General features: G+C 46.1%; 1 protein-coding gene across 10 annotated transcripts in view; it reads right to left on the reverse strand.

The window, feature by feature from the left end:
* The window catches only part of KIAA1671 (KIAA1671 ortholog), a 239253-nt gene that overhangs the window by 69393 nt on the left and 150191 nt on the right, over window positions 1-19669 (reverse strand). The window lies entirely within an intron of this gene.

Genomic DNA, 19669 nt, shown 5'->3' on the forward strand with positions numbered 1-19669 from the left:
ATGACAGTAATTCTTTTAGAGCAATTCGCTTTTCTGGAATCTTTTCAAAGTGTTTAATGAAGCTTTCATAGTATGACAACTCTCTTTCTTTTTGCACTCCCATTGCATACATTTACACAACAGCTAAGTGAGCTATGTAATAACAATTACAAGCACAACTGGCACAAAGAGATTTGGGATAAAATACAATGGATTCTCAGTAAGCATTCATTCGTTCTTTAATTCATTCATTCAAAGAAGTGTTTTTTGAATGCCTGGTAGTGGGTGACTGACTAGTAAGGGGCATGAGGAAATGTCTAGAGCATAGGGAATGTTCTAGATCTTGATAAAGGTGTGGGTTACATGGTTGTGTGCATTTTTCAAAACTCATCCAGCTGTACACTTAAGATCTCTTCACTTTATTGTATGTAAGTTATACCTCCAAAATGTTTGTTTATAATAAGTCTTATAGCAGTGACTATGATGAGAATACTGATAACAAGCATTTTTAGTACCTACTATGTGCCAGGTCGGAAACCCTGACGGCATAGTGACTAAGAGTTATGGCTGCTAATCAGAAGGTTAGCAGTTCGAATCCACCAGGTGCTCCTTGGAAACTCTATGGGGTAGTTCTACTGTGTGCTATAGGGTCGCTATGAGTAGGAATCGACTTGGCGGGAATAGGTTGGATTTTTTGGTTTATGTGCCTGGTACTACTAGGTGCTTTACATATGTCAACCAATGCAATCTTCGCAACAATCCTGTGAAGTGCTGTTATTATCCTCATTTTAGAAATAAGGAAACTCAGGCATAGGGCCATGAAGTAACTTGCTTAAACACACAGTGAGTAGGTTGCAAAGCTGGGATTCAAACATGGGCCATCTGGCTCCAGACTCTGTGCTCTTAACCATCACTATTCACTAATGCTCAAGAAAAGAAAAAAATATCCAAGGTAGGATATGAAATGACCCTCAAGTATACTCTGATCATCAAGTAGCAACTTAGGGGCAGGGTGGGAGGGAGCTCAGAGTGGTGCATCTCGGGAAGAGGGTGGGGGAAGCCAAGTAGAAGCAAAGGAGTCTGGGAGGGCGGCAGAGAGGCTCCTGGCTTGGCCAGGCCCACATGTTCTTCTTCTTCCTTCTCCTCACACTCTTTTTCTGAGGACTAGAACACCTGGGGAGAAGAGGGCCAGTGATTCTGGCAACAAAACAAGTTTTAGGAAGAGGCTTAATCAGCTTAAAACACCAGGGAAGCCTGTGCCACTATTCAGACATTCCTGGCAGAGGGGACAGCTTGTGCAAAGGCTGTTGGTTGTTGTTAGGTGCCATCGAGTCAGTTCCGACTCATAGTGACCCTATGCACAACAGAACAAAACACTGCCATCCTCACAATCGTTGTTATGCTTGAGCCCATTGTTGCAGCCACTGTGCCAATCTACTTCATTGAAGGTCTTCCTCTTTTCCACCTACCCTGTACTCTGCCAAGCATGATGTCCTTCTCCAGGGACCTATCCTTCCTGACAACATGTCCAAAGTGCATGAGACGCAGTCTCACCATCCTTGCTTCCGAGGAGCATTCTGGTTGTACTTCCTCCAAGACAGATTTGTTTGTTCTTTTGGCAGTCCATGGTATATTCAATATTCTTTGCCAACACCACAATTCAAATGTGTCAATTCTTCTTTGGTCTTCCTTATTCATCGTCTAGCTTTTGCATGCATATGATGGGATTGAAAATACCATGGCTTGGGTCAGGTGCACCTTAGTCTTCAAGGTGACATCTTTGCTTCTTAACACTTTAAAGAGTGCTTTTGCAGCTGATTTCCCCAATGCAATGCGTCTCTTGATTTCTTGACTGCTGCTTCCATGGATGTTGATTGTGGATCCAAGTAAAATGACATCCTTGACAACCCCAATCTTTTCTCCGTTTTCACGATGTTGCTTATGGTCCAGTTGTGAGGATTTTTCTTTATGTTGAGGTGTAATCATACTGAAGGCTGTAGTCCTTGATCTTCATCAGTAATTGCTTCAAGTCCTTTTCACTTTCAGGAAGCAGGGTTGTGTTATCTGCAAAACGCAGGTTCTTAATGAGTCTTCCTCCAATCCTGAAGCCCCATTCTTCTTCATATAGTCCAGCTTCTCAGATTATTTGCTCAGCATAGACTGAATAGGTATGGTGAAAGGATACAACCCTGACGCACACCTTTCCTGACTTTAAACCAATCAGTATCCCCTTGTTCTGTTCGAACGACTGCCTTTTGAACAATGTACAGATTCCTCATGAGCACAATTAAGTGTTCCAGAATTCCCATTCTCCAAAACGTTATTCACAATTCGCCATGATCCACACAGTTGAATGCCTTAGCATAGTCAATAAAACACAGGTAATATCTTTCTGGTATTCTCTGTTTTTCAGCCAGGATCCATCTGACATCAGCAGTGATATCCCTGGTTCCATGCCTCTTCTAAAAACGGCTTGAATTTCTGGCAGTTCCTTGTCAATGTACTGTTGCAGCCACTTTTGAATGATCTTCAGCAAAATTTTGCTTGCATGTGATATTAATGATATTGTTTGATAATTTCTGCATTTGGTTGGATCACATTTCTTGGGAATAGGCATAAACATGGATCTTTTCCAGTCATTGGCCAGGTAGCTGTCTTCCAAATTTCTTGAGACAGACAAGTGAGCACTTCCAGTGCTGCATCCATTTGTTGAGACATCTCAACTGGTATTCCGTCATTTCCTGGAGATTTGTTTTTTGCCAGTGCCTTCTGTGCAGCTTGGACTTCTTCCTTCGGTACCACGAGTTCCTGATCATATGCTACCTCCTGAAATGACTGAACATCAACCAATTCTTTTTGCTATAATGACTCTGTATATTCCTTCCATCTTCTTTTGATGGTTCCTGCGTTGTTTAATATTTTCCCTGTAAAATGCAACTCGAGGCTTGAATTTTTTCTTCAGTTCTTTCAGCTTGAGAAATGCTGAGCGTGTTCTTCCCTTTTGGCTTTCTATCTCCAGGTCTTTGCACATGTCATCCTAATACTTGACTCTGTCTTCTTGAACTGCCCTTTGAAATCTTCTGTTCAGCTCTTTTACTTCATCATTTTTCCTTTTGCTTTAGCTACTCGACATTTAAGAGCAAGTTGCAGAGTCTCTTCTGACATTCATTTAGGTCTTTTCTTTCTCTCCTGTCTTTTTAATGGCCTCTTGCATGCTTCAGGTATGATGTCCTTGATGTCATTCCACAACTTGTCTGGTCTTCAGTCATTAGTGTTCAATGAGTCAAATTTATTCTTCAGATGTTCTCTAAATTCAGATGGGATATACTCAAGGTCATAGTTTGGCTCTTGTGGACTTGTTCTAATTTTCTTCAGTTTCAGCTTGAACTTGCAAACGAGTAATTGATGGTCTGATCTGCAGTCTGCCCCTGGCCTTGTTCTCACTGATGATACTGAGCTTTTCCATCATCTCTGTCCCCAGATGTAGTTGATTTGATTCCTGTTTATTCCTTCTGGTGAGGTGCATGTGTACAGTCGCCGTTTATGTTGGTGAAAAAGGTATTTGCAATGAAGTCAATGGTCTTGCAAAATTCATTCGTGCTATCTCCAGCATTGTTTCTATCACCAAGGCCATATTTTCCAACTACTGATCCTTTTTCTTTGCTTCCGGCTTTTGCATTCCTATCACCAGTAATTATCAGTGCACCCCGACTGCATGTTTGATCAATTGCAGACTGCAGAAGTTGGTAAAAATCTTCAATTTCTTCACCTTTGGCCTTAGTGGTTGGTATGTAAATTTGAATAATAGTCATATTAACTGGCTTTCCTTGCAGGCGTATGGATATTATCCTATAACTGACAATGTTGTACTTCAGGATAGATTTTGAAATGTCCTTTTTGATGACGAATGCAACACCATTCCTCTTCAAGTTGCCATTCGTGGCATAGTAGACCATATAACTGTCCAATTCAGAATGGCCAATACCAGTCCATTTCAGCTCACTAATGCCTAGGATATTGATGTTTATGCATTCCATTTCATTTTTGATGATTTCCAATTTTCCTAGATTCATACTTCGTACATTCCAGGTTTCTATTAATAATGGATGTTTTCAGCTGTTTCTTCTCATTCTGAGTCATGTCACATCAGCAAATGAAGGTCCCGAAAGCTTGACTCCATCCGCGTCATTAAGGTCGACTCTACTTTGAGGAGGCAGCTCTTCCCTAGTCATCTTTTGAGAGCCTTCCAACCTGGGGGGCTTATCTTCCAGCACTATATCAGACAATGTTCCACTACTATTCATAAGGTTTTCACTGGCTAATTCTTTTCAGAAGTAGACCGCTGGGTCCTTCTTCCTAGTCAGTCTCAGTCTGGAAGCTCAGCTGAAACCTGTCCTCCATGGGTGACCCTGCTGGCATTTGAATACCAGTGACATAGCTTCTAACATCACAACAATACACAAGACCCCACAGTATAACAAACTGACAGATGCCTGGCGGTGTGCAAAGGCAGGGAGAAGGACACTATGACTCCTATTTTACAGCTGAGGATAATAAGGCTTAGAGAGGTGGGTGGCTTGTCCAAAGTCACATAGCTAATAGGCAGTGGAGCAGTGATTCAGGAATCTGGGCTGAATTCAGCTTCAGGAATCCAGGTTATCTCCATTGGAATGCCCTAAGAGGTCACAACAGACCTGCCACGTACAGATGGGTAAACTGAGGCCCAGGGAGAAGAGGCTGATGTGAGGCTATACAGTTGGGATAGGCACCCTCCTCTTTCTGACTCCTAAGACTGCATCTTCACCACTTTCCTAAAAACTCCCCAAAGTTAGGAGCTGCGTTTCATCTTCAGTCTCTCACAGAGGTGACTGCAGAGTTTTCCAAACAGTAGGAGCTCAATAAATGTCTGCTGCTCAGTTCTGAGGGTTGTCAAAGTCAAACATTACTTGACCTCAGAACGGCCCAACTTTGAATTCAGAAACCCTCACACTCGACTTTGTGGAGGTCTCTTTTCCTCTCTGGGCCTCAGCTTCCCCAGCTGTAATGTGAAATGGGTGGACTAGATTGTTCTAGATGTCCTGACAGTCAAGGCTCAGAAGTTCTTCCCGGAAAAGCAACTCCACGCCAACCTCCTATCCCTCAGCAACCTGTTTATACTTGCTCCTTGGGCTCAAACAAACAAACAAAAATGTATGGATAATGAAGCTCTGCTTACCCATCATCCACCAGGGTGCCAACTTTGTTCACTCCTTGAACCCAGCACCAGAGGTTCCAGAACCCTCTGGGCTCTTCCTGCCAAGATGTCTGCAGAGCGTAGGGGAGGTAGCTGCCTTAACACGGCCCCCACATCCACCCCCACCCACCCCAAAGCAGAAGGCAATTACCAAGAAGAGGAATCCTAGCTACTAACTGAGGAATTACGAATGTTAAATTATAGGTGTGCCCAGGGAAGGGCCGTTTCTAGAAATCAAGCCCGTGAGTGACAGGAAGATGAGCTACCAGATGATTTCTGACTTTGGCAGAAAGTAAATATCTGGATTAGGAGCCCGTTGACAAGGGCCTGGGGATTCAAACCACCATGGAAAGTATCCCCAGTTGTTAGAAAATATCCCCCCAATGCTTCTGTTTGACAGATGGTAACTCCAGTAACAATAAAAACAACCATTCATAAAGGACTGACTATATACCGGAGCACTCAACAATCATCTTGTTTCATTCTCAACTCAACATGCAGACATGGTTTGCCATTTTGTGGCTAAGGAAAAATGCTTTATCATCGCAGACTTGCCCAAAATTACACCAGGAATCAACGGTTACTTTACACAAAGTTAGGGAATTCCAAAACCCTACTACCAACGTTTTGACACCCACTGGAGTTCGCTGAGGCTAGGCAGGGACCTAAGCACATGCTGAACTCTTACAGTCTACATCAGTGGTTCCAAATGGGAGCAATTTTGCTCCCCCAGGGGACGCTAGGCAACATCTGGAGCATTTTGGATTGTCACGGCTGTGGGGCTGCTACTCGTATCTAGTGGGTAGAGCCAGGATGCTGCTAAACATCCCACAATGCACAGGACAGTGCCCCCACCCCCACCTCAAAGAATGATCCAGCCCCAAATGTCAACTGCGCCCCAGTGCAAAACCCTGGTCTGTCATTGTGCCCCTCAGGAAAAGCATGCTAGGTTTCTTAAGCCATTGCCCTGATGCGGAGGGACAAGAAATTATGCATAAGCCAAAGTAGGTTTGAGTCCAGGCTTTGATGATTCTGAACTAGGTGACTTTGGGCAAGTAACATCTTCTCCCTTGGATAGCCAGCGAGTTGCTGTCCAGTCATCTCCAACTCATGGCAAGTCCATGGGTGTCAGAGTAGAACTGTACTCCATAGGGTTTCAATGGCTGATTATTTTGTGTGTGCATTAAGTGAAAGTTTATAGAGCAGATTAGACTCCCATTTGATAATCTGTGCATAAAGTGCTTCATGGCCTTGGCTTCATTCCCCACAATATGTCATCATTCTCCCCATTTCCCACCTGGGGTTTCCCATTTCCTTTCATCCTAATTTTCTACCCCTTCCTGCCTTCTCATCTTTGCTTTTGGGCAAATATTGCCCTTCTGATCTTACATAATTTATCGTTCTAAGGAACACGTTCCTTTGGGGTGTTACTGTTTATTTTACGAGCTTGTCTATTGTTTGGCTGGAAGGTAGTCTTCAGGAATGGCTTCAGTTCCAAGTCAGAAGGGTGTCTTAGGGCCACGGTCTTGGGGGTTCTCCCAGTCTCTGTCAGACCTGAGAGTCTGGTCTTTTTTGTGAATCTGATTTTTTGTTCTACATTTTTCTCCTGCTCTGTAGGGGACCCTCTGTTGTGATCTCAGTCAGAACTGTTGATACTGGTAGCGGGGCACCATCTAGTTCTTCTGGTCTCAGGGTCATATAGGCTGTGGTTCATGTGGTCCATTAGTCCTTTGGACTAATTCCTCCCTTGAGTCTTTGGTTTTCTTCATTCTCCTTTGCTTTGGACAGGAAGAGGCCAATAGTTGTATCTTAAATGGCCGCTCGCAAGCTTTTAAGACCCCATAGGCTAGTTACCAAAGTAGGATATAGAACATTGTCTTTACAAACTATGTTGTGCCAATTGACGTAGATATCCCTCAAGTCTGTGGTTCTTTGCCTTGCTGCGAGGTGTCTGGTTATGTCTAAGAGGTTTCCCTGACCGTGCTCCTTATATGCTCTACTGTCTATATTATTATATGAGGAGGACCCACAGTCATGTATGTAGAAATATCCACCACTAAACTTGTACCTGCTGGCGGGTGTGCTCCCTTACACCCTCCCACACCTCTTGGCATATCTATCTACCTGTGTATTCAATGGCTGATTTTCCAGAAGTAGATCACCAGGCCTTTCTTCCAAGGTGTCTCTGGGTAGATTCAAATGGCCAATATTTTGGTTAGCAGCCAAGCACACTGACAATTTGCACCACCCAGGTACTCCCTCTCCCTTGGATTAAAAAAAAAAAACAAAACAAAAACCCATTGCCGTTAAGTAGATTCCGACTCATAGTGACCCTATAGAACAGAGTAGAACTTCCCCATAGGGTTTCCAAGGGGTGCCTGGTGGATTTGAACTGCCACCCTTTTGGTTAGCAGTCGAGCTTTTAACCACTGCACCACCAAGGTTCCTCTCCCTTGGATAAAAAAAAAAAAGTTAAAAAAAATTTTTTTTTTTGATAGGAAGGATAAAATAAATAAAAATAATACCTCATGGAGCTGTTATAAGGATTTAATAAAATAATCTGCTTAGCTCAGAGCCTGGCACATGGTAAGGGCTCAAGATGTATTACTCTTTAAGCCTCAGTTTCCCTAGCTGTAAAATGGGACAATAGCCTCTGCCTTGGTGTGACCCTCTCCAGATTTTTTTCCTCTGACACTGTCACACAGAAGTCACACTCTCCCACATGGCCTAGCTATAAGATGTAAATAGCCTGAATAAGTAGCTGCCTTAGAGAGCCACTGGACCAGTAGCAGATTTCATGTGAGCAAGAAATAAGCATTTTGTGCTAACTGACTGAGAGTTTGTTACTGCAGCATAACATACCCTAACCTGACTAATACATCAAGGTTAAAAGAATAATAGCTCAGGTAACATTTATTATGCCCTTTCTCGGTGCTACTAGAGTTCCTGAATAGTGGAAATGGTTAAGCGCTCAGCTGCTAACAAAGAGTTTGGCAGTAAAACCCACCCACAGGGGCCTCAGAAGAAAGTCCTGGTGGTCTACTTCCAAAAACTCCACCACTGAAAACACCATGAAGCACGGGCCACCGCGAGGCAGCATCCACGCAGCGGCAACTTGTTTGGTTTGTTCCTTCTGAGGTGCTGGGCATGGTGCTAAGACCTTCACACAGAATCAGGCTCCGAGGAAGAGTCACCTGAATGAGGTCCCACAGCTAGTTAGCAGTAAAGCTGGGATTTGAACTCAGATCTGTCTGAAGGGAGAGCCAAGCTCTTAACCGTACTGAGCTAATTTTACAGGCACCCCTTTTTTCCCCAATCAAGAAAGAACAGCCAGGAATACTGTTAAATGTAAGTTAAAAAAAATTAAATCGTTTGACAAATGTTACAATTTTTTCACTCTTGGTAATATCTTACGTGGGTTCTAAATCTAATCCTTTCCATAAATCACAAAACAAACAAACCCATTGCCCTGGAGTGACCCTATAGGGCAGAGTAGAACTGTCCCATAGGGTTTTCTAGGCTTTGAATCTTTAAATCTTTATGGAAGCTGACATCTTTCACCCTCAGAGTGGCTGGTGGGTTTGAACCACTGACCTTTCGGTTAGCAGCTAAGCCCCCAGTGTTCCTTTCCCTGGAGGAGGGCAATCCAAAGGGGTTGCTCTGGCCTAGAAAAGCCACTCTCATGTATCATGTATCGTGGGCTCAAATTCATGCATCAAGGTGGCTGTCATTTATAGTCCAGCCCTTACGATGAATGTTTGATGAGTCAAATGGGATGATGAGCACTTAGGATCCAAGAAATGGATTCCAGCTTATGCCAGGAGATTTGTGCCAACTCCTAAAAGGGTGAGTTTCCTCAAAAGCCCCGGGGACCCTGAACTCAGGCCGGCTGAGCAGACTCCTTTACGAGCAAGAACCCATGAAATGAGAGTGGTGTCCAGTGGGATCACCAACAGCCACCACATTACAGACCTTGAGTTCTTCCCAACTCAATTTACTCATCTATGGAATGAAAGGTTAAATAATACTCCTTGCCTCTTTCAGACTGTTGTTATGGAGAAAAATAAAAAGGAATTTGTATTAGTTACTGATTGTTGTTGTTGCTGGATGCTGTCAAGCTAGTTCCAACCCATAGTGACCCTATTGTACAACATAGCCTGGTCCTGTGCCATCCTCACAATTATTGTTATGCTTGAGTCCATTGTTGCAGCCACTGTGTCAATCCATCTCAACAAGGGTCTTCCTCTTTTTCACTGACCCTCTACTTTACCAAGCATGATGTCCTTCTCCAAGGACTAATCCCACCTGATAACATGTCCAAAGATGTGAGACAGAGTCTCGCCATCCTCGGTTCTAAGGAGCATTCTGGTTGTACTTCTTCCAAGTTACTGATTTGTGCGGAATAAATTACCCAAAAACTGAGTGGCTTAAAATGTTGTTGTTGGGTGCCGTTGAATCAATTTTCAACTCATAGTGACCCCATGTGACAGAGTAGAACTGCCCCATGGGTTTCCTAGGCTGTAATCTTGATGAAAGCAGATCACTAGGTCTTTCTCCAGAGGAGCCATGGGGTAGGTTCAAACTGCCAACCTTTCAGTTAGCAGCTGAGTGCTTAACCATTGCGCTACCAGGGCTCTTACAAAAGAAAAAAAAATCCTGTTGCCATCGAGTCAATTCTGGCTCATAGCGACCATATAGCACAGAGTAGAACTGCCCCATAGGGTTTCCAAGGAATGGTTGGTGGATTCGAACTGCCGACCTTTTGGTTAGTAGCTGGGCACTTAACCACTGCACCATTAGGGCTCCAACCAGGGCTTCTTAGTGGCGGAAAATAGCCAGCCTTTATTATCTCATATAGTTCCTGGGGTTCAGAGATCTGGGAGCACTTAGCTGAGTGGTTCTGGCTCAGGGTCAAGCTGTTGGCTAAGGGTGCAGTCTCCTCGGAAGAGTGGAGGATCTGCTTCCAACCTCACTTATGAGGTTGTTGGCAGTCTTCATTCTCTCTATAGCAGCCGGCTGGAGGCTTCAGTTCCTTGCCACAGGGCCTCTCTGTGGGACTGCCTGAGTGTCTTCAAGACATGGCTGCAGGCTTCCCCCAAAGCGAGTGCAACAAGAAAGGAAAAGGATGACCAAGATGGAAGCTGTATTGTGTTTTATAACTTAATCTCAGAAGGGACGTCATCACCTTGGCTGTGTTCTATTGGTCTCACAGACCAACCTGGTACAGTGCAGGAGGGGACTACCCAGAGTGTAAATATCAGAAGGTAGGATCCTTGGGGCCATCTCGGAAGCTGTTGATTCTTTCTTGAGGGGGTGGGGGTGGGAGGTGGAGTCATTTAATCAGTGACCTCAGATACATTCACAGTGTTGTGTAACCATCAGCACTATCTATTTCCAAAACTTCCTTGTCAATTATTAAGCACTAAATAAATGATGATGATAGCTAACATTTACTGTGATTCTACTATGTGTTAACTGTATTCAATCTTCACAACCATGGAGGGAGGTAATATTATTAGCCCCATTTTACAGAAGAGGAAACTGAGGCACAGAGAGATTAAGCAACCTACCTAAGGTCACGTAGCAAGTGAGAGGTAGATCCAGGATTCAAACCCACAGCTCTCTGAGTCCACAACTCACTCTCTTAACCAACAGTGGTATGCTGGAGCTGGCCTGTATTGGCTTCCCAGAGCCAATTGTTATAAATTATCATGAATTTTTGTGAGCCAGTTGGTAAACACAGCCATGATCAAAATTAAATTATACAAGCTGAAAATTAAATAAGATATATATATATTTTAAAAAGGTAATCAGCATTTCAAACCCATCACTTTCTAATTATCTTGCTATCTCTTACTACTATTTATGCTCTTGGGTCATTTACGTCTATTGTATCTGCATGGTGGAAATACTAATGTAATAGTGATCTATTGCGTATTTTTCCCAGCTCTCTGTTCAGCAACAGGTGGTTGGTAGCTTGAAATTGGCCATGGTGGGAATATTTACACCATGGAAATTGGCAAACACTACAAATCAGGGCTTTTTCCCCAAAGACCCAGTGGTTAAACTTTTACCAGTACACCAGTATATTATTTCTTCTCATAAGGAATTATCATGATTACTTCTTGCTGAAGACCCCATTCTTCATGAAATCCAAAAATACAACATTCCCGTGATATGTATCAATCCAGATTTCCTTCCTGAAGTTTCTGGCTTCCTGGTTGGGAAGCAAAAGGCATTTGTCTGAACAAAACATCTGAGATTTGCAAACGCTGAAAGAGGGAGAGAAAGCAGGAGTAACAAAGGAGCCCAGAGATCAGAAAGAGGGAAATGAGCTTATTTGAAACTCACAGACCTCTCAGAAACCCAAACAACAAGTTCACACATAGACCCCACCCCTGCAAATGGGAAACGGCCCAAATATCCCAAAAGAGGGTTAATAAATTATGAAGCACGCTAACAGTAGCATGTCACATAGCCATTAAAAATAGTGTTTACTAAAGGCAGGAGCAAAGATCTGACGATCTGCTCCCATAAAGATTACAGCCTAGGAAATCCCATGGGGCAGTTTTACTCTATCTTATAGTATAGGGTAACTATGAGTCGGAATCAACCAGACAGCACACAACAACGACAACAAGGACATGTAATAGAATCCCTGGACAGTGCTCGGCTGCCAACCAAAAGGTTGGAGGTTCCAGTCTACCCCTATGCACCTCAGAAGAAAGTCCTGGTGACCTACTTTTGAAAAATCAGCCATTGAAAACCCTACGGAGCACAGTTCTCGTCTGACAGGCACAGGGTCGCCATGAGTCGGAATCGACCTGGTAACAACTGGTTTTAAAGACATACAATACAGTAAAAAAATAAAAAAATTTTCTTTTAAGGATATAAAGAGACAGCAGGTGGGCAGTTTTATTTGAGAGAGGGAAGAAAAAAGGCTAGAAGGAAATGCATTTGAATGCCACGGCGTTGTTTATCTATGCTAGAATAATGGGTAACTTTTGTTTTCTCCTTTAAGCTTTTCTATGTTTTTCTAATATAAAATGAGCACATCCCATTTTTTTTAGCTGGGGTGAGGAGAGAGGAGAGGGACATTATTTAACACGAACAGACCCCTGTGGAGCCGCCAGGCCCTTTGCTGGCTGTATTCCATTCTGCATGTCACTCCAGGTCTCTCCCAGAGGCGCCTACTCTGGGCCCAGCCTTTGGCCCCAGCTGAATCCGTAAAGGAGCCATTGTTCACTGGGTGACATCACTCTGCAGACAGGACGGTGAAAAGGAGACCTGAAACGGGGTGCGGCCAGCCCAAAAGAAAGCCGCTGTCCTGCCTGCCCATCCACACCGCGGCTGAGGCTGCAACGTCATCACATTGGCCTTTGGGGCTGGGTTGAAGTCCAGCATGGCAACTCCATGCCCCAAGGTGCGGCTGGGGCCCGGGCCCCTGGCAGGAGTCAGACGAGCTCCGGCAGGCAGCACTTGGTGCAGACAGGAAGGGACAGAAGAGGGGGCCATGGCAGCTGGGCCCCACTCCTATGATGCCCCAGTCTCCAGGAGAAATGTAACAATCTGTGCATGGCATACAGTAGGTGCTTAATAAATGGCAGCTGCGGTTATTGTTCCACTGTTACTTCCTAACACCCCTTTCTTCACACAGTGGCCAAAGGGAAGTTTTAAAAACAGATTCATTGATAGCACTCCCTTGCTTAAAAACAGCAAGCTCCAATACTTATACAATATTTTAGCTCCAGTACTAAAATCTAATGTCTTTACACAGCCTGGCCCCTGCCCACCTCCCTGAACTCATTTTCTAGTCTCTCCCACTCACTCCTCTGCCACAGCCACCCTGGCCTCCTTGTTGTCCCTCAAACACAACAGCCACTGTCTTGCCTCAGGGCCTTTGCAATCGCTATTCTCTCTGCCACAGTGTTCTTTCCCCCACACGTTCTCAAGGCTCATTCCCTCATTCCATTTAGGCCTCTGCTAAAATGTCACCTCCTGAGAAGACTTTCCTGACCACATTTCCTAAAATACACTCCTACCAGTCCCCATGCCCTTATACACTTTTTTTCGTCAGAGCCCAAACAATTACCTGAGGCTATCTGGTTCATTCATTAGTTAACTTATTTGTTTATTGCGTCTACCTGTTCCTGTGAGCCCTGTGAGGGGAGAGACCCAGTCTGTCTCATCTCCACTAGCACAGTACCTGGCACAGAGAAGGCACTCGATAAAAAATTCTTGACCGAATGAATAGCTTTTATTACCAATGTATCTCAAAGTTTCCATCCTGCCTCATTATGAGGAAAGAGTTGCAGACTGCTCTGGGTTGGAATCTTAGTGTCAATTCTTAGAAGGTGTGTGTCAGGGCCAAGTCACTTATCCTCCCTGGGCCTCGGTTTACCTATCTATGACATAGTAATGGTGGACATAAGAACAAAGGGGAGCACAGACTTCAGGACAACAGATGGTAAACACTTGGTGGGCCCCTCTGATGTACCAGGCACTGTTCTAGGCGTAGGTGAAACCAAGAGGAACCAGGCTCTGGTTCTAAAACCCCAGCTCTCACAGCCCTGACATTCTATTGAAGAAGATTGAGAATAAGCAAGTCAAGAAGTCAAATGAAATAAGTACAGAGTGAGACAAGTACCAGGAAGAAATTAGCAGAGGGCCAGGGTAGAGGGAAACACGACCGGGGTTGCACCTTAGCCTGGGCTGTTGGGAGCCCCTCTGCGGAGGGGACATGGATTGATGCGAAGAAAGAGGGAAGAGGATTCCAGGCAGAGGGACCGTAAGTGCAAAGGCCCTGAGGCTAGAAGGAGCCTATGGTGACTGATGAGGAACAAGGAGGCAAGGGTGGCAGGAACAGGGTGGGCGAGGGGGCAGGTGGTGGGGACGGAGGTCAGAGAGAGGCAGGGCTGAGTGCACAGGGCCTGGCAGGCAGCAGGAAAAAGCATGGGCTTTCGAAGCACTGGGAGAGGCTGGGGATGACCTGCTCTCTGGGGCTACAGGATAGAGAAGGGACCAGAGGGGTAGTACCCAGGGTTGAAGCCAGGAGGCCCATGTGGAGGGGATGACGCATTGAACGTTGGCCCCCGAAAAGATATGTCCAAGCCCTAACCCCTGGAGCCTATGAACGTGACCTCATTTGGAAAACGGGTCTTTGTAGATTTAATTAAGAAGCCGTGGTAGTGAAACAGTTAAGCACTTGGCTGCTAACCGACAGGCTGATGGTTCAAACCTACCCAGTGGCTCCATGGGAGAAAGAGCTGGTGATCTGCTTCTGTAAAACTTACAACCTAGAAAACCCTATGGGACAGTTCTACTCTGTCACATGAGGTTGCTATGATTGGGAAATTGACTCAATGGCGTACAACAACAATACAGATAAAGTGCTCAGATGTCATTAAGTTACGGATCTCGAGGAGGTGATCTTGGGTTACGTGGGTGGGCCCTAAATCCGATGACAGGTGTTCTTAAAAGGGACAGAAGAGAAGACACAGACACAAGGGAGAAGGCCATGTGAAGACAGAGGCAGAGACTGGAGTGATGCAGCCACAAGACAAGGAATGCCTGGAGTCTCTCAAAGCTGGAAGAGGCGAGGAACAGATTCTTCGCTAGAGAGAACAAACGTACACTCAGTCCTCCACATCCTTGCATTTCGCAACTGCAGATTCAACTAAATGTGGATTGAAAATATTTGGGGGGAAAAAAGTTCCAAAAAGCAAAGCTTCAATTTGTCGCATGCTGAGCCCTACGCTAAATCCACGCCAATGAAGTGATGTGTCGGCATCCCCTGCTGCAGCCCGCCACCACCTCACAGATGCTGTCTCTCTCCAGAACTTCTTGTTGGAGCATTGCTTGCATCGTCTGGTTCGTTCGTTACTTGTGTCACGTACAGCCTTTGCTTCTGTGAAAAAAATGGCTCCTAAAAAGCAAGGAAGGGGTCAAAGCAATCTCTCCAAAGCTAAATATGAGGGGGTTGAGGAGAAAGAGAGGAAGGAGTCTCAGGCTAGTGAGGGATGGCTGGCTAGCTCTGGAAAGCGCTACAGTCTGAAGAACTTTAAGATCACGCGAGAATCGGCATCAGCTGATGCCCAGGCAGTATCAGCGTCCCCAGAAAAGCAAAAAACTCAAAGCAGAGAAAGGTTACCTTCCTGAGCAAGTCTTCAATTGGGAGGAAACAACTACTTGCACAACATTTATATTGTATTAGGTACATTGTAAATAATCTAGAGATGATTTAAAGTATACAGGAGGATGAACGTAGGTTATATGCAAATGTTATGCCATTTTATATAAGGGACTCGAGCATCTGAGGACTTTGGTATCCTGAGGATGGGGGTGTCCTGGAACCAATCCCCCGTGGATATCAAGGGACAAATGTTTGTTGTCTTAAGCTGGCATGCTGTGATAACTTGTAAAGGCAGCCTGAGGAATCAAACACAGAGGGGGTAGTGGCTGAGCATGGGACTTCCGAAGATGTCACAAACATCCCTTTCCTTTCATATTCTCTCCCACTTGCTCCTAGGGAGTGGAGTGTGCATGGGGGTGGGGGAGTGGGCGGAGGATGCTGAGCTCTGCTGAATATTTTAAGCATCCATTTCAATCCATAACTGACAGAACCAAATACTCCCACTCAGCTTTCAGCTGGGGACTGAACTCGCAGCCCAGGTGCCAATGCTTCAACAGAGAAGCCCTGAAGCAGAGCCCTGGCGGGCCCCAGCAGCAGACACGCCTGGGAGTCTCCGCCCCACCACTTCCTCGCCATGGGGCCCCAGTTTGTTACTTCAGCTCTCTGAAGTAGCTTCAGAGTTCTCATCCAAGGGACAGCCTCCTGCCTCCTCTCTCAGGGGCAGCTGTGGGGATTCAAGGAGACCAGTTCCTGGCAAGTAGGAGGTGCTCAATATATGTTTGGTTGCTCTCTCCTTCCCCCACTTAAGTCATTGAGAGAACGCTCCAGCTACAATTATACTCCTCCAAACCAGTGGCTGTCGAGTCAACTCTGATTCCTAGCGACCCCATGTGTGTCGGAGTAGAACTGTGCTCCATAGGATTTTCAATGGCTGATTTTTCAAAAGTAGATCACCAGGCCTTTCTTCTGAGGCACCTCTGGGTGAACGTGAACCACCAATCTTTAGGTTGTCAGGTCGAGTGTGTTAACTGTTTGCACCACCCAGGAACATTATGTCTGTCTATCTAGGCAGAGGGCCTCACATTTGCAGAATCTGAACCCCCTCAAAAGCAATGTGGAATGAGCACTCATTAAGCGCCTCCTGCATGCCCAAACTGTGGGGGTTCTTAGTCAACTCTATCCCACTGAATCCTCATAACCACTGACAAACAAGTCCAAATGGAATCGCCATTGTACAGATGAGGACACTGAGGCCGAAAAAGTCGACTTAGCTTGCCCAAAGCCACTCAGCCAGCACGTGGTGGAGCTAAGGCTCTACCCCAAGTTTGTTCAGTTGCAATGCCTGGGGCACAGCATCCTGCAACCCAGGAAACCCAGGAGGCATCCACTTCCACCTGTATTTCAGCCTCCAGCCTCAGTGGCATTCCCACTGTTCCCGGGTAACGGAATTTTCTGTCGGACCTCTCTAACTGGAGCCCACTTTTAGTCTGCTCGGCTAAACTCGCAGTGTCGGGCTTCTTTCTCGGGCGCATGCTGGGCTATGGCAAGAACTTGCCTCTTCCTGCCTTTGTAGCTTGGAGACAATGCGTTTGTTTTCTCTCTTTCCCCCCCTTTTCTTCCTTGGCGGCGGAGGCAGGCTATTACCAAATTATTTAAAGGCTGGCTTTAGAAAACATTTCAGGGCACGCCTTTGAGGATTACTTTATGGCTGTGATAGATTTCTTCTACACTACTCTGAGTAAATAAAGCCTGAGGCAGGATTCGGACCAAATGGATTATTTAGATAAATCACGTAGGAGTACAAGGTCTTAAAGCAGAAAATTCTGCACCTGCCCTCCTCCCAGGACCCCAGCCACAGATACTGCATCTGTAATCGTCTGTGGCTTTAAAAATTTTCCTCCCATAAAGCAAATATTTAAGTGAAGTCCCTGAGTAAAAGGGGCGGGTGTGGATTTTCCAGTTCACTGGGAATCTTTGGAGGAATGGTTTGAAAGACAAAGGCTTGGTTGTCACAATAATGACAACAGCTAATTTTTGAGGCATGCACACCACATGCTAAGCACCATCATATGCGTGGCACATTTATCAGTATATCCATGATAAATCGCTATCATTCCCATTTCACAGACGAGAAAACTGAGACACAGAGAGGGGAAGAGTCCACCTGAGGTTGAAAAGCTGGCAAGTGGCAGAGCCAGGATTTGAACCTGTACTTGTCTCTGCAGTAGTGCGTGTGTATGCATCCAACTCTGCTCTGTGGTACCCACTCACAGAGTCAGAACATCAGAGCACCCAACAGAAGGAAGGAATTTGGAAGCATGCGCCTACTACGTGCCTGGTACTGTGTTAGGTGCTCATGTCAACCTTATAGCCACCCCTGGTTCTCCCCATTTGACAGAGAAAGAGACTGAGGCTTGAGATTGGGGCAAACCCCCTGGCCAGGACATGGGAGAATCTGATTCAAGCTCTCAACTCCAATGCTAGTGGATGTCAGGCACACAGTAGATGCCAAATAGGTGCTTTTTTGAGCTCAATGCGAAGAAATCTAGAGCTCAAACTTATGCAACATGTAGTTAACACTGTTCTAGGCACTGAGATACAATTGTGAACAAAGGAGACAACTGCCCTGCATGGCCTGACTTCATTCACTCATTCATTCAACAAGCGGTAGGCACGTCCTGTCGGCAGCACTGACATGTTACACATGGGCAACAAGGCCAGGGGACTCGAGCCAATGCCCAGGGTCACACAGCTCCTGGGGATGGGGCAGGGGGATAAACAAAGCCTGGATGTCTCCAAACCCCAGGCCCTTAATTGCTCTGCCATGAGAGAAAGAGACAGAGAGGGACAGAGACAAGGGGATAAAAAGAGGGAGACAGATACACACAGATACAGAGAGACAGACAGAGAGAAGACAAAGAGAGAGACACATACAGACAGATATAGAAAGAATACACAGAAGGCTTTCTCTCCCTGGGCCCAGTCATGCCTTCCAGTGATTGGGTTGGGGGTCTGTCTCAAAATTTGGGCCTCACTAATTAATGCAGGTCCACAAAGAAGCAGAGACCCATAAGAGAAGGAGACGTCATGCCAACCAGACACATGTAGTGTTCAAGTGCTCAGCTCTGACTCGGGCTTGTGTCCTATTGCCCTTGTTGCTGTGTGAGCCAGGTAGAGTCGTGGCACCTCCCTGGGCCAGTTGAGAGGATGCCAAGTCCCTATACCTTGCAGGGCAGTTGTGAGCTCTCAGTGACCTCAAGCGCACAGGGGGCCAGCTCGGGCCTGATGTACCCCTGGGCTCCCTCCCTAAAGGCTGGGTGTCCCCACTATGGCCACTGGCCCTTGTCATAAATATAAACCCCAGGAAGGAGCAGGCTTAGCCCTTCACCCATCCTTGGACAGTCTGCAAATTGGGTCAACACAGCCAGGTAGCAGGGCTCTTCTATGTGAAAACACAAGGTCCTCCCTTTAAGTCCTGGTCAAGGCATGTGTCTCCCTGAAGTTATCAGGAGGTCTGGAGAAATCCTTCAGCCAGGAGCTGGAAAGAGCCCTGCATAGGGTCAGAACCCTGTGCTCTGGCCTCAGCTCCACTGCTTCCTCACTGTGCTTCCCCAGGCTGGCACCATTCCCTCTCTGGGCCGGTCCTCACCACTCCAAATCATCACTAACATCCTTGGGATTGATTCTGCACTGTCCCCTGGAGGGACATAGGCCCAGTTTTGAATCATGAGCTGCTGGTCCACCCTGGCCCCTCGAGTCCGAACGAGCCTGCCTCAGGGAGACTTGGTAGAACCCCAGGACCCAACCCGAGGCCTCTCGCCTTGGCCCCCACACACCAAGCCCAGCTCAAGGTTCCTGAGGCACCGGGCTAACACAGCTACCACCTTGGGTCCTCTAAGGCTCTTTCCTTGGGTAACCTGACAAGACCTTGCTTTTGCTCAATGACAAAATGACAAAAGCCACAACTCAAGTTAAACACGACAGGGACACCTGGTCATCCCAGGAGGGTAGGGGGGAGATGAAACAGGTGCCCTCTAATCCTGCCTAAAAATAGGGGAGGACAGCACGTGGTCAGGGGCTGGAGCAACCACACTTACAATAGACCAACTGGCAAAGCAGCCAGCCCTGCTCCCGTGTCAGCCCCGTTGATACAGACAGTGAATCCAGTGTACACTCCTTTCACCTTCAGGAGAAGGAACAATTGCGTGGTTGGGGGAATGGCCACTCTGCACCTCTGTCTCTGGCGCAGACACAGGAAGCAGTTGAGCTTTTATGGACCATTACCCTGGACAAGGCGGCTTCCCTTGGTGAGGTCTCTGGGATCC

This window comes from Elephas maximus, chromosome 22, assembly GCF_024166365.1.
Source record: "Elephas maximus indicus isolate mEleMax1 chromosome 22, mEleMax1 primary haplotype, whole genome shotgun sequence".
Taxonomy (NCBI): Eukaryota; Metazoa; Chordata; class Mammalia; order Proboscidea; family Elephantidae; genus Elephas; species Elephas maximus.